This window comes from Poecile atricapillus, chromosome 7, assembly GCF_030490865.1.
Source record: "Poecile atricapillus isolate bPoeAtr1 chromosome 7, bPoeAtr1.hap1, whole genome shotgun sequence".
NCBI lineage: Eukaryota > Metazoa > Chordata > Aves > Passeriformes > Paridae > Poecile > Poecile atricapillus.
In genome coordinates, this window is record NC_081255.1 from 17,127,462 (window position 1) to 17,142,879 (window position 15,418).

General features: G+C 35.8%; 1 protein-coding gene across 1 annotated transcript in view; it reads left to right on the top strand.

Annotated features, from left to right (window-relative positions):
- Window positions 1-234: 234 nt before the first annotated feature.
- Window positions 235-15,418, top strand: part of BCAR3 (BCAR3 adaptor protein, NSP family member) — an 85,687-nt gene continuing 70,503 nt past the window's right edge. Inside the window, exon 1 of the mRNA XM_058842868.1 lies at window positions 235-381. The gene's annotated coding sequence lies outside the window, so the exon portion shown is untranslated. The remainder of the gene's footprint in view (window positions 382-15,418) is intronic.

Here is a 15,418-nt window from a genome sequence, read left to right on the forward strand (position 1 = left end):
TAAACTTCTTAAAAATAATTTTTAATTAGAAATATTTTTTTAAGAAGAAGCCTGCAAAACTGGCAGCTGAAAGTAGGAATTTCTGTATTTCATAATGGCTCATTGGCAAATAGTACATTTTTCACCTGGTAGAAAAGTAAAAATAATAATCAAAATTAAAGTGTGAAAAAGTTTACTCAACACAGTATTCAATTTCTCCTTGATTTAGGGGGGGAAAGATCCAGCCTCACTGCTCAATTATCGTCACTGTGATTCAGCAGCTGCTGTCTCCTGGGCAGGTCTGGCTGCTGATTGGGCACGGAACTTCTCAAGGTGTGTCTTTTGTCAAGAAGCACTTGCATTTTAAGAGCACACAGTAGACCGTGATAGCCTCCTGCTATGGTAAGAACTGTTGTTTATCTGTTTATTAACCTGTACAATCTTATTGTTAGAAACAGTGCTTGGTGGTTAGTAACAAATAATTACATGTGTCAGCAGATGTTTCCAAATCAACTTTTTGTGGGTTTAAAATCTGGAAAGATTTTAATTTTGGATCTTAATTGTGACAGCTATTGCTCAGTATGCTAGTAGTGATCTTAAAAATTCTGAGTTAAAATAACTGTGAATATATAATAGCAAGGTGTATTGTCAAATCCGAAGATAATTAGATTAAAATATTTTTTTGTAATGTTGTAATACTTTGAGAGAGAAATGTTTATAAGAATTAGAGGGTCTATATTTTTTACAAAAATTTTATGTGTCAACCATTTGCAAGTTAATTAATACAAGGAAACTTTCTTCTCATGTTGCATTGTGTTGAGGACAATTTTATTTTTTCAGAGTTATGAATTGGCTTTATATTTTTTTGTGAATTTATCAATCTAAGTTATTTAGAAGATAAAATTAGTCTGATTTTCATATATCTTTTCAGTTGACTTTGAAAAAAATAAGGGAGAATCTTGAGGAAAAATACAGGGATATATTAGAAACATCTGTGCTTTGTAATTGATAGGTTTATGTCAGCTTTACTATCAATTAAAAAGATGCAATCACAGGGATTGAAAAGATTTGAAATGTGCTACATAGACAAGTTTGCATGTAAATGTCTGTGAGCTAATGCTGTTGGAGGGTGGCAGAAAAGGCTTAGGAAAACGGCAGCTGTAATACCCAGCAGTGTAATGTCTGCTCTCCTCCTTCACAGCAGCGCTGCTCAGAGCTCAGCGCACATGACTGTACTTGTTTTGGCTCTTGGAAAAATGTTGCAGTCATGGCACAAGCACCAACCTCTTTGTGAGAGATGATACATAGTAAAAGGAGAGTTTCATTTTAACATTGCTTTAGTGAGAAAATTAATGTTAGGATAATACATAACTGAAAACAAAGAACCTTTTAAGGATAAATTATTTAAAGAGACATTTAAGAAGTAACTTTTTCACCAAACTATCAAAACCACAAGGGTTTTATTGATATTCAGACAGAAGTTTCTTGCTATTGAATTACATGGATTGGGTTCTAGTTCTTCAGAATTTTTCTTGGTTTTAAAAGACTTTGTGCTTTAGAACAGGAAGATTCTTTGTTTATCTATATGAGGCATGTCTTCACACTTTGTAAGGTTAGAGTGGATTTTTTCTCAGAATTTTAGCTCTGAGCACCAGTCAACACAAGAGGGTGCCGAAATGCTGGTAAAAATAGTGTTATATACATAATATACTTTTTCTAAACATGGTTGTTTTGATCTCTCCCAACCATTTCTTGTTTGCACGTTCACCTCTGTGATACTCTGTGATCAGAATACTACTCTTTCTAGCTGTTCTTATAATGACACCAAACACATTCTTCTCACCAGCAGCTGGTACCATCAAAGAAAGATTTTTCACTATGCAAATAAACTTAGCTACAACAGCAATTTATGTAATTTATGTCATGTTCTTGTCTTGCTTGTGATGGTTTTAGTTCTATGTGCAGGGGCCAGAGTCTGGTTTCTATTTCTATGTGCCATGCTATCAGCTAAGGAAGAGATAGTAGGAACTTTGAAATGCATTAATCATCCATGGGCAAGACCCTCATGATACAATTAATTTAACCATTCCCTTTTTTATGTGATGGTTTTGTCTGGGCTGAAGCTTTAAGGATCCACGTGTGCCCTGCTCTTCAAGCTCATTTCCTCAAAGTCTTGCAGCCAGTGTGCTGCAACAGAAGACGAACCAAAGCGCAAGTACTATTGATAGAGGCAGTTACACTTTATAGGGTTAGAAATTTGATTTCAAGAAATGAGATGTTGTGCCTTTGTTGCTTGGATGGCAGAATTATAAGTTACTCTGAATTACATATTTTTAGGTGGGTTTTGCTTTCAAAAGATGAAGCATGCCATACCTTACAGTCCCTACTGCTGAATCACCACACTGTATTTCTAGAGTTGGGTACACCAGCTAGAGAAAGATACATGTGTCTGGCTAAAGAATACTCTCAGACAGTATTTATCAGGTTGGAGTCCAGGAAAATCGTTCAGCAGTTTACAATCATTGTAATGGTGAATCAGATTAATGAATGTCTGCTGTGTGGATATGCATTCAGCCAAGTGCTCATAAAAGAGCAAGTCCTTCTTTGTGTCTTCCTCTTTGGTCACACACAGTAATACACTGAGTTCAAACAGCAAACTGCTAAGTCTAAACGTCTTGAAAGCAGCCATTAATTTAATGTCTGTAACTTTTTCAGTGTGTCCCAGCAGCTGATTGCAATCACCAGTGCCAGTGTTAGAACACCCATGTGTTTGATTTGTTGCATTGAAGTTCCACATCTCAGTGCATTATTGGTTCCTGCAGTAAATGGCACACACAAATTGTGCAAGGATTGCGTAATCCTTTGCAGTGGATTATATGATTTGAATTATAATTAGATGCCAGGATAAGTACTCTTTTTGTCATATAAAAGGGTTTCTGAAAAAAAAGAAAATAATCTAGTCACTGTTGGAGCCTTTTCTGTATATTTTTAATGAAAGTCCTGACACTTTATTTGGTGAAGTAGTGTCTTCAGATTAACGCTGCTTTCTTAACTGTGTCTAATCTCATTTGATTTAAGCATCATGGAATAATGAAAATTAAAAAAATCAATGTAGCATAGGTTTGTTTTTGAAGTCAAGGAGGGGGTTGGCAAATCAGTAAAAGTTCATAGTGTTTAATTAGCTAACAGGAATTTTCTGAAACCATTAAACAAGATCTTAACAAACAAATTGGATGTAGGCTTATTAATTTATAGCAAGGTTCTAGTGTGGAAACTCAAAACTTTAAATCTGTTTTCCTTTATATAGAAATTACAGAACTATCTATATAATTTTAGTAGCTCCTTCAATAATGTGAAACATTTCTTTTAGTACCCTTCCATCAGCCTATAAAGTTGAAAAGATTAGTATTTGTCTCTATCATTGGATCATTTGCAAGAACTAAAAGAGCATAAACAACTCAGAAATTCCTTTACATATCAATATATCAAATGCAAATACATGAACTGTGCAGTGTTAGAGCAGTGACCTTCAACCAGACTCTTAGTCAAGAATTTCTGTTTCCAAGGCTTCTCATTCTTGCTGAGTATTTTCCTGGCATAATGTATGGATCTTTTGTAGTGTGTTGTTTGCTGGAGAATGAATGGAGGCCCTCTGGCTCATTTATCCTGCTGTCTCATTTGGGATTTGAACTATTTTGCTAGAAAAGAATGTCTAGTGCTCTCACTTTCAACTCTAATCCTCCCATCATTAAGCTTGCTGTAGCAGTTCCCTGTTGCATAACTATTTTCTCAGCTATAGAGCCTAGTGATGGTTTTGAAGAGTAGCTAAGATTTACAGGATATTGTATCCTTGTGCTTTTGAAGCTCTCCATCATAAACATATCTTAGAATGAGAAAAAAAAACTCTATTTTGAGTAATTTTATTTCACCTCCTCCATACACTTTCTTTTTTCAGTTTGGTGTAGTAGTCTGAAAAGCACTGTGGATTGTTTTGGTTGGGTTTACTGAGGCAGGGGAATTTGTTGTTTAGGTTTTTTTTTACAAAAAAAAATACTTTGTATGCAGACAGATACCATTTATGACGAAAAATACTATTATTAAATATATCTGTCTTGATATCCAAGTTAAGGAAATTATTACTTACTATAAGGTAATTTTTGATTTTTAATTACAATTCCCCAATATTAGTGGTTTTTTCTTACCCTACACACAACTTTTCAGAATATTAACAATTTTTTTCAAATTGCATACCTCTGCTGTTAACTTTCCCTTAAGACTTGCCAAAATAAAGCTATTAAAAAAATGCCTTGAGGACGGCATCACTTTACAGGAATTCAGTCAGAAGACAACATACCAACTGATGCAATTCAGCTATGGAATTCTTTTTATTAATGGGGAAAAAAATTATGTATTTAGAAAATAGAAACCTATTATCTAGGCAACTCTTGATCTACTTCTAGAGCTATTAACATGTTTACAGACTCTTCCACTAGTGAAACTGCATTATTGCTCATGTAACAGTAGGGGAAAAAAAACAAACAAGGAAAATGTTAGTCATTCTCACGTGTCAGCTTTTTCTCTAATCATGTTTTACTGCAGACTTTCAGCTATTTATTTTGGTCTATGTTAGACTCAGGCTCTCATATTCTCTTTACTCTCCCTACCTACTTCAGCTTAAAGTATTCTTGATGTCTTTTCATCTGGCTGGTTTTAGCTACTTCTTTTCTTCCTCTTTATTGCATCTCACATTTATCTGTTTGTGTCTTTCTTATTAATACCATGTTTATTTCCTACTTTTTGAAAATATTATTAGAACAATTCTCTGGAAGTGGAGTACATGAAACTGTAAGAGGAAAAGTGAAAAGATAAAAGACAAGATAGCTTGAGGAGCAGGATAAAATAGAGTTGTTTAGTTATACCGAGAGAGAATGACTTCAAAAAAACTGCAATAAAATTTTAAAATATCAGAATTAGAAAAAATTATCTAGGAAACTAATCATATTGCTTTGCTTATGAAGTTTGGGGACCATCAACTAGTGTTCTTGACAGGTGTTCCACTGTTTTCCATGTACAAGTTCTGTACACCCATGCCCAGCCCTGGCATTAGAACTGAGAGCAGAAATTTCCATATAATGTTAAGTATCATATGGAAATATTCCTTTATATTGTAGCTTAAAGTACTTGTGAGACTTTAATATAGCTCTCTGAACTATACACTTTAGCACAATGACTACTGTTTTACAGATTGGTGCACTTCATCAAATTTCTAGAATTATCAGTGTTTATCAGGTTTTTAAAATTAACACAGGTACTTATGCTAATAAACTGCAGGACTTACAGTACAATGCTGTCAGTCTTGAAACTCGCTTACTTTCCTGTTCCAAGAGAGATCAGATCCTCTTCCTGCAGCAAGCCTAATGCAGCCTTGCTTGGAAAGCCTTCTATTGAGCAAGCCCTCCAGGACAGGAGATGAGCTGCTTCTGGCTTAGTTCCATTATGGGGAATACTACTGCTGATGTGCAAGTCAGTGTTATTCTTGCATGCAGATATACTTTTGTACTGTAAATACTTTGAATATCTTTGACATAGGTGGGGTATTAAATGAAGGGAAATATTTCAAGGCAGAGCTGCTGTTACCACTGCAGAGAGTTGTAACTGACCTGTCTTTTGCTCTGCTAATGCCAATACACAGAACTTCAGACAGATGTCAGAGGAAATGTTTAATAAGTTAAACTCCAATGCTTAAAAGCACTGAAGCTCTCCTTTCAGTTTACACATGATGCACTATAAAACTTGTCATGAGTTTATCTGGTAATGGCAAGATTACAGCCAACACAACCAAAGTCAAAATACTACAGGTAGAAGCCCAGTGCTTCACCTGCAGTGTATTAGGATTTTAACCCAAAACAGATTTTAACCCAAACTAAGATATGCTTGTGTCACTGAATAGGTGTTCAGATATTGCTGCAAATTAAGGGCTTGGCTGAAGCAATCAGCTTTGCTCTGAACCTCAGCTGAGATCCTCTGAGTTACACGTGAGAACCAAAGTTCTACTGGAAGGTGTCCTACACTGCAGCAGTATGGATCATCCTGTTTCTGCACTCGTGCTGTTATTGGAGCAGATTGCTACAGAATATGGTGAGGCAAGGCTGGACAGCTTCTGAGGAAGAGGGTCAGTGCACAGCACAGTCTCAGTACCAGTTTGTCATGAGAAATGCTGCAGAACAGAAGTCAGCAGGTAAGGAAAGCTCAGTGGTGATGACTGAGAAATCAGTAGAACCCAGCCTCCATTTAAGGATGGTTCATGGCTTGAATGAAGTAACATTGCCTCACATAGCAGGAGGGAAACAAGAAGGGAGTGGAAAGAAATCCTTTGCGCTATCTGCAGAAATACCAATAAAAGTGGTATGTAGACAGATTGGTAAGGAATTAAGCTTGCTACCACAAAATTAATCAAAAATATTCTGAACAAATTTGAATTGGCATTGCAAGTTTAAACTGGCTCAGCATTTTGTTTTATCTACCTGTGGTCCTTTTTATCTGTCTCTAGTACTCCTGGCACTGCCTATACCATATCTTCAAAGGGAAAGGAAGTAGTTCTTTGTTTATGAGACTTGCCCTGCATTTACAAAAATACGACTGGTAGCATTTTTGCATGTAAGCTCAGATGATTCAAAGATATTCCTGACTTGCTACTAGTGTTTTCTCCAACTGGAACCCAAGTATTTTAACATTTAAACTTGTTAGCTGTTTGGGTCCAAAGGTATGCTACAAACCAAGTTACTGCTTCTTGCATATAGAATCACTTGTAAGTAAAGGATCTGTCTGACTCTTACATACAGATTGACCTACTAAGAAAGTTGGTGAGGTTATGACCCATCTTGCCCTTTATGGCTGAGCTCTCCATAAAGCGGCTTCCTATATGTTACAATTTTTAGCCCAACTTTTACTGATACTTTTTTTATTGCTAGTTGTCTCAGTGCAAGTTATGTAGTATTGTGAGTTCTAGCCCTAACTGCCACGTATACAAGGACATTCAATTTAGAAAACAGAGAAAACATCAATCTGAAATTAAAACAGAATTTATATTAAACCTCATTTGTTCCAGCTTTGTGCCCAGTGCTTTACAGAATCATACTCATTGAATACAACAGTTTATTTTAATAAACCTGTTTATTTGATCTTGACTATCTTAAAGGTATTTTCCAACCAAATGATTCTATGATTATTGATCATCTTCAGGAAATGCACTATTTTTCTTTTCCTTTTTCATCATGGGTTGATTAAAAAGAAACAAATTCAGCAACTGATTTTACTTTCTGAGGGTGTCAAATTGACAACTAAAGTTAAATTTTTGTTATTGCTTATCATGCAGTTTTTCAATCTGGAGGTAGCAACTAGCATGTTATGTTCTGTTCCTAACCCCTAAACAGTTCTTTTCGCTCTGTTGTAAAATAAAAGTCAACAAAAATGAGTGCATAAGTAGATACGAAAACGTACCAGGCATGACTTTGTGGCTTGCAGTAAAGAGTAGGAAGGAGAAGAGAAATCCTGTTGTTAACTACACAGTTCAAGAGTTTAGAGCAGCCAAGCACTAAGAACACATACACAAGAGCAAAGGCAGATTGCAGAGTGAAAAGGCTCAGGACTACTAAGCTCTTGCAGAAAAGAAGAAACCAAGATCAGATAAATTAACTTTTTGTTCTAATCCATTTCAATGCAAATTCAGCTTGGCTTGCTTAAAACACATTTAGTGTCTTAAGATTGATTTAGCACTGGGATATGTGAGAAGTGCCACCGTAGTCCTTCCTTTTGTTACACAGCAAAAACTGCCATGTGGGTGCAGAGTGAAGCACAACTTGAGAGCACATTTTTCTGTTGGTCATGATTTAGCAAACGCAGCTGTGATGTATTTTGTTGTTATTTCTTCTGCCAGCTTGATTCTTATCACAAGTCAATTTTGGTAGATTAGACAGCACTCAAATCCCAGACTTAATTAGTCATGCAAATATCTCAGCCTTTTACAAAAAAAAAAAACTGTGTTATTTGTAGAACACACATTTGTATAATTTCTTGAAAGACCTAAGTTAACCATAAAGTTTCAAAGACCAGAAGTCAAATAAAAATAATATTTAAAAAAAAAAAAATTGTGGAGCTTTTTCAGAAGTTCTGTGAGCAGCCTTATTAAAAAAATATGGTAGTCCTACTATTTCCTTCCTATTCTGAAGGGCAGAAGAGCTATAGAGGAATTGTATTAAATGATAAAACATTCAGAAACCCATTGCAGTAACTAGTAGTTATAGGACTTAAGACAGGCCATGGTCCTGGATATGCACATTTTTAAAAAGCACACACTATGCATGGGCATAATTTTGTGTTTTCAGCAAAACAGGACCATTTCATGTATCCAGTTTAGCATCTGACCACACAAATGGTAGACTTGATGCAATGGCAGTGAGGAACTTCTGGATCAATTTGGCTGAGGAATTGAAAGGAGCAGGATTAGAATGTTGAAGTTGGATCAGTCCACAGTAAAATTTCAGCATAGAATCACAGACGTAAACTCCTTTTTTCTTCATCCTCTCTCCCCACAGAGAGCCTAGCATGCTAGCTTTAATCAGATTTCTGATTATATGGCATATGTATTTAGAGTCTGTTACTGTTGGATGCATTATAGGCTCTGGCTGTTCAAGCTGAGAGGCAGCTGTGGAGTCTTTTCAACAGTGAATACTGGCTCAGTTTCAGCACTGAACTAACACGCTGCTGGTGCAGGTAGGATGAACTCCCATCTAGCCACAAAAGACCACACAGACATACAGAAAGAGGAAAGATTTACTACGCTGTAGTGACCAGCACTTCCTGTTTAAGTGTTGGATTATCTTAGTTCTATTTAATCATTTGAGTCTGATCACATAAATAGTGTTACAATTAGCTGTAGCCTTCAAAATCTGCTAAGTTGCTTGTATTTGGAGATTTGTCTTTTCTGGTGATGGGCTAGGTTCATTAATACTTGGCCACCTGACTGCTGTCATATCACTTGCATTAAGCACAAACATTTGCCATTTCTGGGAATCAAAAAACCTACAAGGTACATTCATTTTAACTTTAGGCCAGTGGCAGGAGAATGTACAATGACTAATTTGGTTGTAGAGACAGAATTAGGGAATTGCCCATCCACTGGGTCAAGTACTGTTAAGATTTACAAGAGCAAAGTGACACTTTCAGATTCTTTGAACTAATTTGTACTAGTGGAGCAGCTTTGTGCCACATCTGCATTCCACGTGCAATGCAAGAACATTTGCGTGAATTGACCAAAAGTTTCTTCCTAAGACAAACTTTTGCTCAGACATGTGTTGTAAGAACATAAGTATACAGGTATATTTACTACCCCAGCATGCCACCACAGCTTTTAGTTATTCATCCTGTAAGAACTTTCAGAGATCTTGGTTGTGTCTGTCTTCATTTTAAATAATATTTTATTTGTTGTTTTATCTGCATAGACCATCTTTTAAACATATTTATCCATTTTCTATGCAGGACATGAGTGACATTATGTTCCCCTTTGAATAAGATTGTGTGAAAAACTCTGCTTCTGTTTTAGAGCTTTGGCTCAATAATTAAAAATATGTTGATGTTATGAAATGAAGAAAGTTACACTCCTGTATGTAAGGAGTGAATAAATGAAGGGTGGTTAGTCTATGCCTTCTATAAGCAGTACATAAAGAATATGAACCACTGTCTTAGTTGTTTCTTGTAAGCTACTGGTGATAAGTACTGACATCACATCAACTGAAAATACCTGATTTGAAGTCTGACATAAAGTAGCTTAATGTCTGTGGTATTTTTTGTGAGATGTCTGGCATGAAAATCTGCAGTGTGGTTGTTGAGTTGCTGAGTCAGTATGTATTTAACTCCTGATTGGTACTTTGTAGACTACTTAGCTTTACATAAACATTGGCCAGAACAGCATATACAAGTTGAGTAATGTTTTGTATTTGTTTCTCTGTAGTGTGCAACAGATTTGCTAAATGTTGAAATTATATAAAAATCCATGTTAGAAGTACCCCTTCAGTGTCTAGACTTCCAACATTTATGCTAATAGTTTCTTTTCAAAGAATCCAATATCCTTATATCCTTCACAATTTCTCAAAATTTCACCCAGAACATTTCAGACTTAAAACAATTTGAACAAGGAAACATGAAGCAAATCAGGAACTAAAATAAATGAATTAAGAGTATTGATAGCCTGTTCAGCATGTTACGTGATGCTGCATATTCCTAAGTAGCTCTGTCTGCTCTGAGCTATTCTGGTAAAACCACTCCTCTGGGTTGAGGCTTGAACAGCATGTGTAATGTCTGTGACAGCCGGAGCCTTGGAGATGGAACTGGGTGAACAGAGTAGTCTATTCAGATTAGCGTAGGGGATTCATTCACATGGAAATCATTCCTGGCACAGTTGAAACAAAGTATGAGTGAAAGAGGAAGCAAAAAGGAGCCACGGCGAGCTGCATTCCCAGCACCAGTAAATCAGCAGAGCTTCATTGTTTACGATAAATGTAAGTTACTTTGCATCACATCAGTCTCACCCACAGTTTTAAGAGATGGTGGTGGCACATAGTCCTACAGTAAAAGATTGCTTTTGATTAATTTGAAACCTAATTCTCAGCAATGTGTAGAAACCATGTCATACTAATGTAACAGCAAGTTTTAAAGTGAAATTATTTTCACCATCCTTAAAAGCTCATAGTTTTCTGTAGTACTGAGAAGTTGGATGAGACTAGTTTAATTCAGTAAAGGGTAGAAAAAGTGCAGAGCTAGCTAGTGCCAGTAAAAACGTAGCATGATACCTAGGAAATCTGTGTGTTTCTGAATTTTGTGGTGTCAGATGTGCTTCCACTAGGAGGAGTTGTCACCATATCCTTACCCTATAAGATTATCAGACTTGTGCTTTAACTCATTTGATGAAAATGTGATAGTTCACAATGTAACTATAAACAATCTATAAAGTTCACCTATGTCTACCTAGCTTGCAGCACACAAACTGCTAATTGGTAGCAATATAAGCATGAAAAGCTTGCAGCTTATGGTATCCTACAAGCAAACTTGTTTGTCATTTGCTTTATGGCAAAAATTAAATTTATTTCTTAGACATTACAATTCTTTTTCAATTTCAAATTTTCCATAGAACTGTGTTTTAGTTTTTCAGAGTTTTAAATTATGCTTTAATAGTCACAGTATGGGGAAAAGCTTGAAATTAATTGCCTAGAAGTTCCAAGAAAGAGGAAAGAAAAGTAAAAGTTAAATCTCATATGTACACAGTCTTAGGATTTTTTAAAATATATTTATTTGTTAACACTTATATTGCAAATGCTGTTTATGACTTTAAAATACAGTGGTTTAGAAGTTTTGGTGGGTCAGTCTTTCATTTGTATTTTAAATTCAATGTAATACAGTCAGTGCTTGAATTTAAGTGCTTGTTTTGATCTGTTTGTGAATGAAGTGTTGCAAGACAGTGGTATATTTGGTGTACACAGTTTTGCTTTGTTTTTGCTACTGTTTTCCTGTACTCATCTCTTTTCAACAAATCCTGAAATATGATTCTTGTAAAATGTGTGTTTCAGTCATTTCTCAGTTGATACAGCTTCTGCATAGACTCCCATGGGATAAAGAGATAGAGATCTTAATCAAGCCTGTCATTTCATTAAGAGAGAAGGGGACTGATTGAGAATACATCAACTTAGTATGCTTAAAAGACTTTCAGATTGTTCTAGAGCAAAAAACCACAGATTTTAAACCTCTTGGGTATTACAAACCAGAACTGAAATTTTCCATGCAGCTTTATAATTTCTCCTGTTCAAGGGCACTGATTTTTGCACTGAATCAAAAAGCTACAGTGACTTAGAGTGCTGCACTCCCTAGAGAATTACCTAATCTTTTTACTGCAGTTGTTCCCAGAACACAGTTGGCCAAAGTAAGGAAATCTGTGCATCACTTGCTTTATTTTGCAGTTCGGGATACATTAACTTGTTTATGTTTGCATGCAGACTCTGCTCTCGATGGCAGAGGAGTCCATAAACTGTAGCAGGATTTGACTGGATGCTTAATGTCTCAGATTTTCGCTTTTGCTGTATAAGCAGCTCCTTGTCATTGTTTGCTTTGTAGCAGTACAAGTGTTTTCGTAGATGTACAGTGAAGGAAAGAAGATGCCCAAGTTCACTTGAAATAACAGTCCCTTCTTTTGGGTTATTTTCTCTACCAGGTCAAGTCTCTCTCACATCTTTTTTTGTGATTTTCTTGTGTATTTTTGACATGTTATAACAGGAATTTATCAGAGATACTATGATAATTTTATTTCTTTGTTTCATTTTGTTAAACCATTATCACTGTAAGAACATAAGGCTTTTTTTACATTATGTTCTTATGCTTTCTTTTTCCCTCTTCACCCTTGATGCCCTGTGCATGAGGTTTCTACATAGGTCACATTCCCATCTATGAAACTTTCTTACTTATGTAATTCTTCCCTTGTAAGATGTTTTTTTATGTAAGACTAGAGTTGGAATCTGATTGTACTAATTATTAAAAAATGAGTAATTGTCACTTCTTATTGCTTTTTATGCAGAGTTAACAAAAATATCAAGGTTTTACATATTGTTCCTATCTTAAAAAAGAATGGAGATCATTTAGTTGATGTCATCCAGTTTACGTGCAGTGTACCAACCTCTGTTCTTGTGAATAAAGAGAAGAAGGAATTTTTGGTCCTAGTTTCCAACTCCTTTTAGCCATAGTCCTTGGGCCAATAAGTGCTTTCTCTGGCAACCAGTGCACAGTACCAGTCAGTATTTGTTTGATCAGTGTCTGACACTTTGATTCTGCTGGTGGATTGCTTTTCAGGTATTTCTGATGCTTCTGTCTCTTGCCCCATCTTGCAGGTGCCCTTCCCTTTTTGCTAGTGGAAAAGATGGATTTGACTTTATAAGAGACTTTTGTAAGTGCAATACCTTTATTAGGTTAGGAGAACCATGTCCAATTCTTAACTGCAAAATTTATTTAAGGCAGTAAGCTAGAACAAGTGTCATAGAAATTATGGCAAATTACCATTACCATAGAAATAAATCTCAGAGATTACTTTTCTCACTAAAATTTTAACACTTCTGTGGAGATGAAGCAAGCTTTGGGGTCATTGCCTGATACCTTCTGGATTTCCCACTCTGCCTTTAGTATTCCTTTTACAAAACAGTTATCTTTTGATACACAGATTTACTATCTTAAATTGTATATCTGTGTATTTTCAAAAATTAACTGTACTACTTACAACAGGTCTTACACTTGGCAAATTGTTTAAAGGAGAGGAGAAACAGAATTTTGATCTGCTCTGCAAAAGAAGAGGTAGGTTTTTTTGTATTATGGTGGTAAGATCTCTTAGCTGTGATGTCACAAGCTTCATGACCACTTCCAGTTTTTTTAGTTTTCATTCTACAGCATTCAGAAACTGGCACTCAAATGGCAGAAACTTTCTGCCACTCAAACGTACATTACAATACAACATTCCTGAATTAATTGCTTAGTTAAGCACAAATAGTTGTGATCAGCAATGGGGACAGACCTTTGGTCAGTGTGATTACTCAGTGCCACAACACAGGACCTGAGGTGTATGTGATGTTGCATGGAAAGGTCAGGTTTATTGAGGCTGAAATTTAGAGGGTTTGTTGATTTTGTTGATGACAGAAAAAGATGAAGGTACATCTGAAGTGGCAATACATCAGAATCAATCTGAAAATAAAACTCATGGGCCTTTCATTCAAGTCAGGAAAGCATGCCAAGTTCAAGTGATTAAAAACCTGAAGAAAACTTATTTGGGCAAGTCTCCCATAATTTATACTAATAAATTATTTGTCCCAGCAGGAAGCTAGTTTTAATTTGGAAGTACAATCCAAGTCAATTTTGCTGAAGTAGAAAAGGCACAATAAGGGAAATGACTTTCCAGATGAGATGAAATTGCTGGCTCTGCTGACTCACATGAGCAATTTTGTTGGGGATAGGATTATACCATGATATGTAGTTTGATCCTTGTCGTATTACTGCCTGTGTCCCAAAGGGAGACAGAAAAAGGAGCGTGAATTACTGTGCCTGGAATATTTACTATAATCCCACAGTGATTTGGAGTTACTCAATCGTGATGCCTTTTTCATAAACACTTTTCAAAAATGACAGTGATGCTAATTTGACAAAACCATAACTGAAGTAATAATCTGATATTGCATATTACTTACCTTGTGTTTGCAGCATAATAAGCCAACATCAGCAACAGCACCTTTTAATGGTTCTGGGATGCTATAATAGAGGAAAGAAGCAATGACTTATCCATCTAGTAAAGCACTGTAGTGTGAACAATTGGATTTTAAAGCTACTTATAAAACACCTTACTTTGTACATTTGCATCACGTGTGCCCAAATATGCATGACTGCAACTGTGAGAGAGAATGCAGGAAAGCACTCTGAAAGTAAAAGTTCAGCTCAGTAGATCAGAGAGCCGTGCTGGGAGTCTCCCATTATTACTCATTTTGTAACTCTTTAGCACTAACTTGATTTCATAAAAGCCTCTGAACAGGTGGTGTTCAGAAATAGAATGATACAAACCTAGGTGGTACTTAAATTGTTTATTTTTGTGTGAAAACCCCTGAAATGATATAAATTATGTGGATAGTTCTACAAGACCATCCATGTAAGGAGTCCAGAGTAATTTCATCCTTGAGTTCGTTAAGTAATAAGAGAAGTCTAACTGAATAAATAGAAGCAAGTCATGTAGCCTTAGTGGCTCTATCCCAAAAATCTGGTGACCAGACTAAACCTATGATGATCTCTTTTTGCAGGTCCTTAGATGTACAGAAACTGACAGGGTTTAGAACAGATAAATTGAACAGAGTTTTTTCAGAGTTTTTTACTTTTTCAGAGTATCTCTCTGAAATACATGCTGTCATTTTTATTTTTCTCCCATTTCTTTCCCTAGGAGGGAAAAAATATCTGCCCAAAATCTGCCATACACTTTACCAGTTTGTTCATAATCATATTTTGCATCTTAAAAAATGTTGGCATTACCCGCTTTAAGGAAAAGTTCATCCTGTTTTCAGAGATAAAAATAAATAGTGTAAAAGTAGATTAATAGGAAACTCCCCCTGCCTACAACCACATCTCATAATTATATATTTGGTGGGTTTTACAATTTGTTTTGCAATTTCATTTTACTCTTAACTTTGATCAGGCTACGAATGTATCTTGAGTCTTGACGACTAGGCTGTACTCTGCATCCAATGAACAGTGTAATATTGGTTAAATAAGAGTTATTTGATTTTATTCATCAGAATTACCATTAGCAGAAAGATCAGAAAGGCAATTAGTTACCTTGTGAGAGAAAGGATTTCTTTTCCCCTTCAGCTATAGG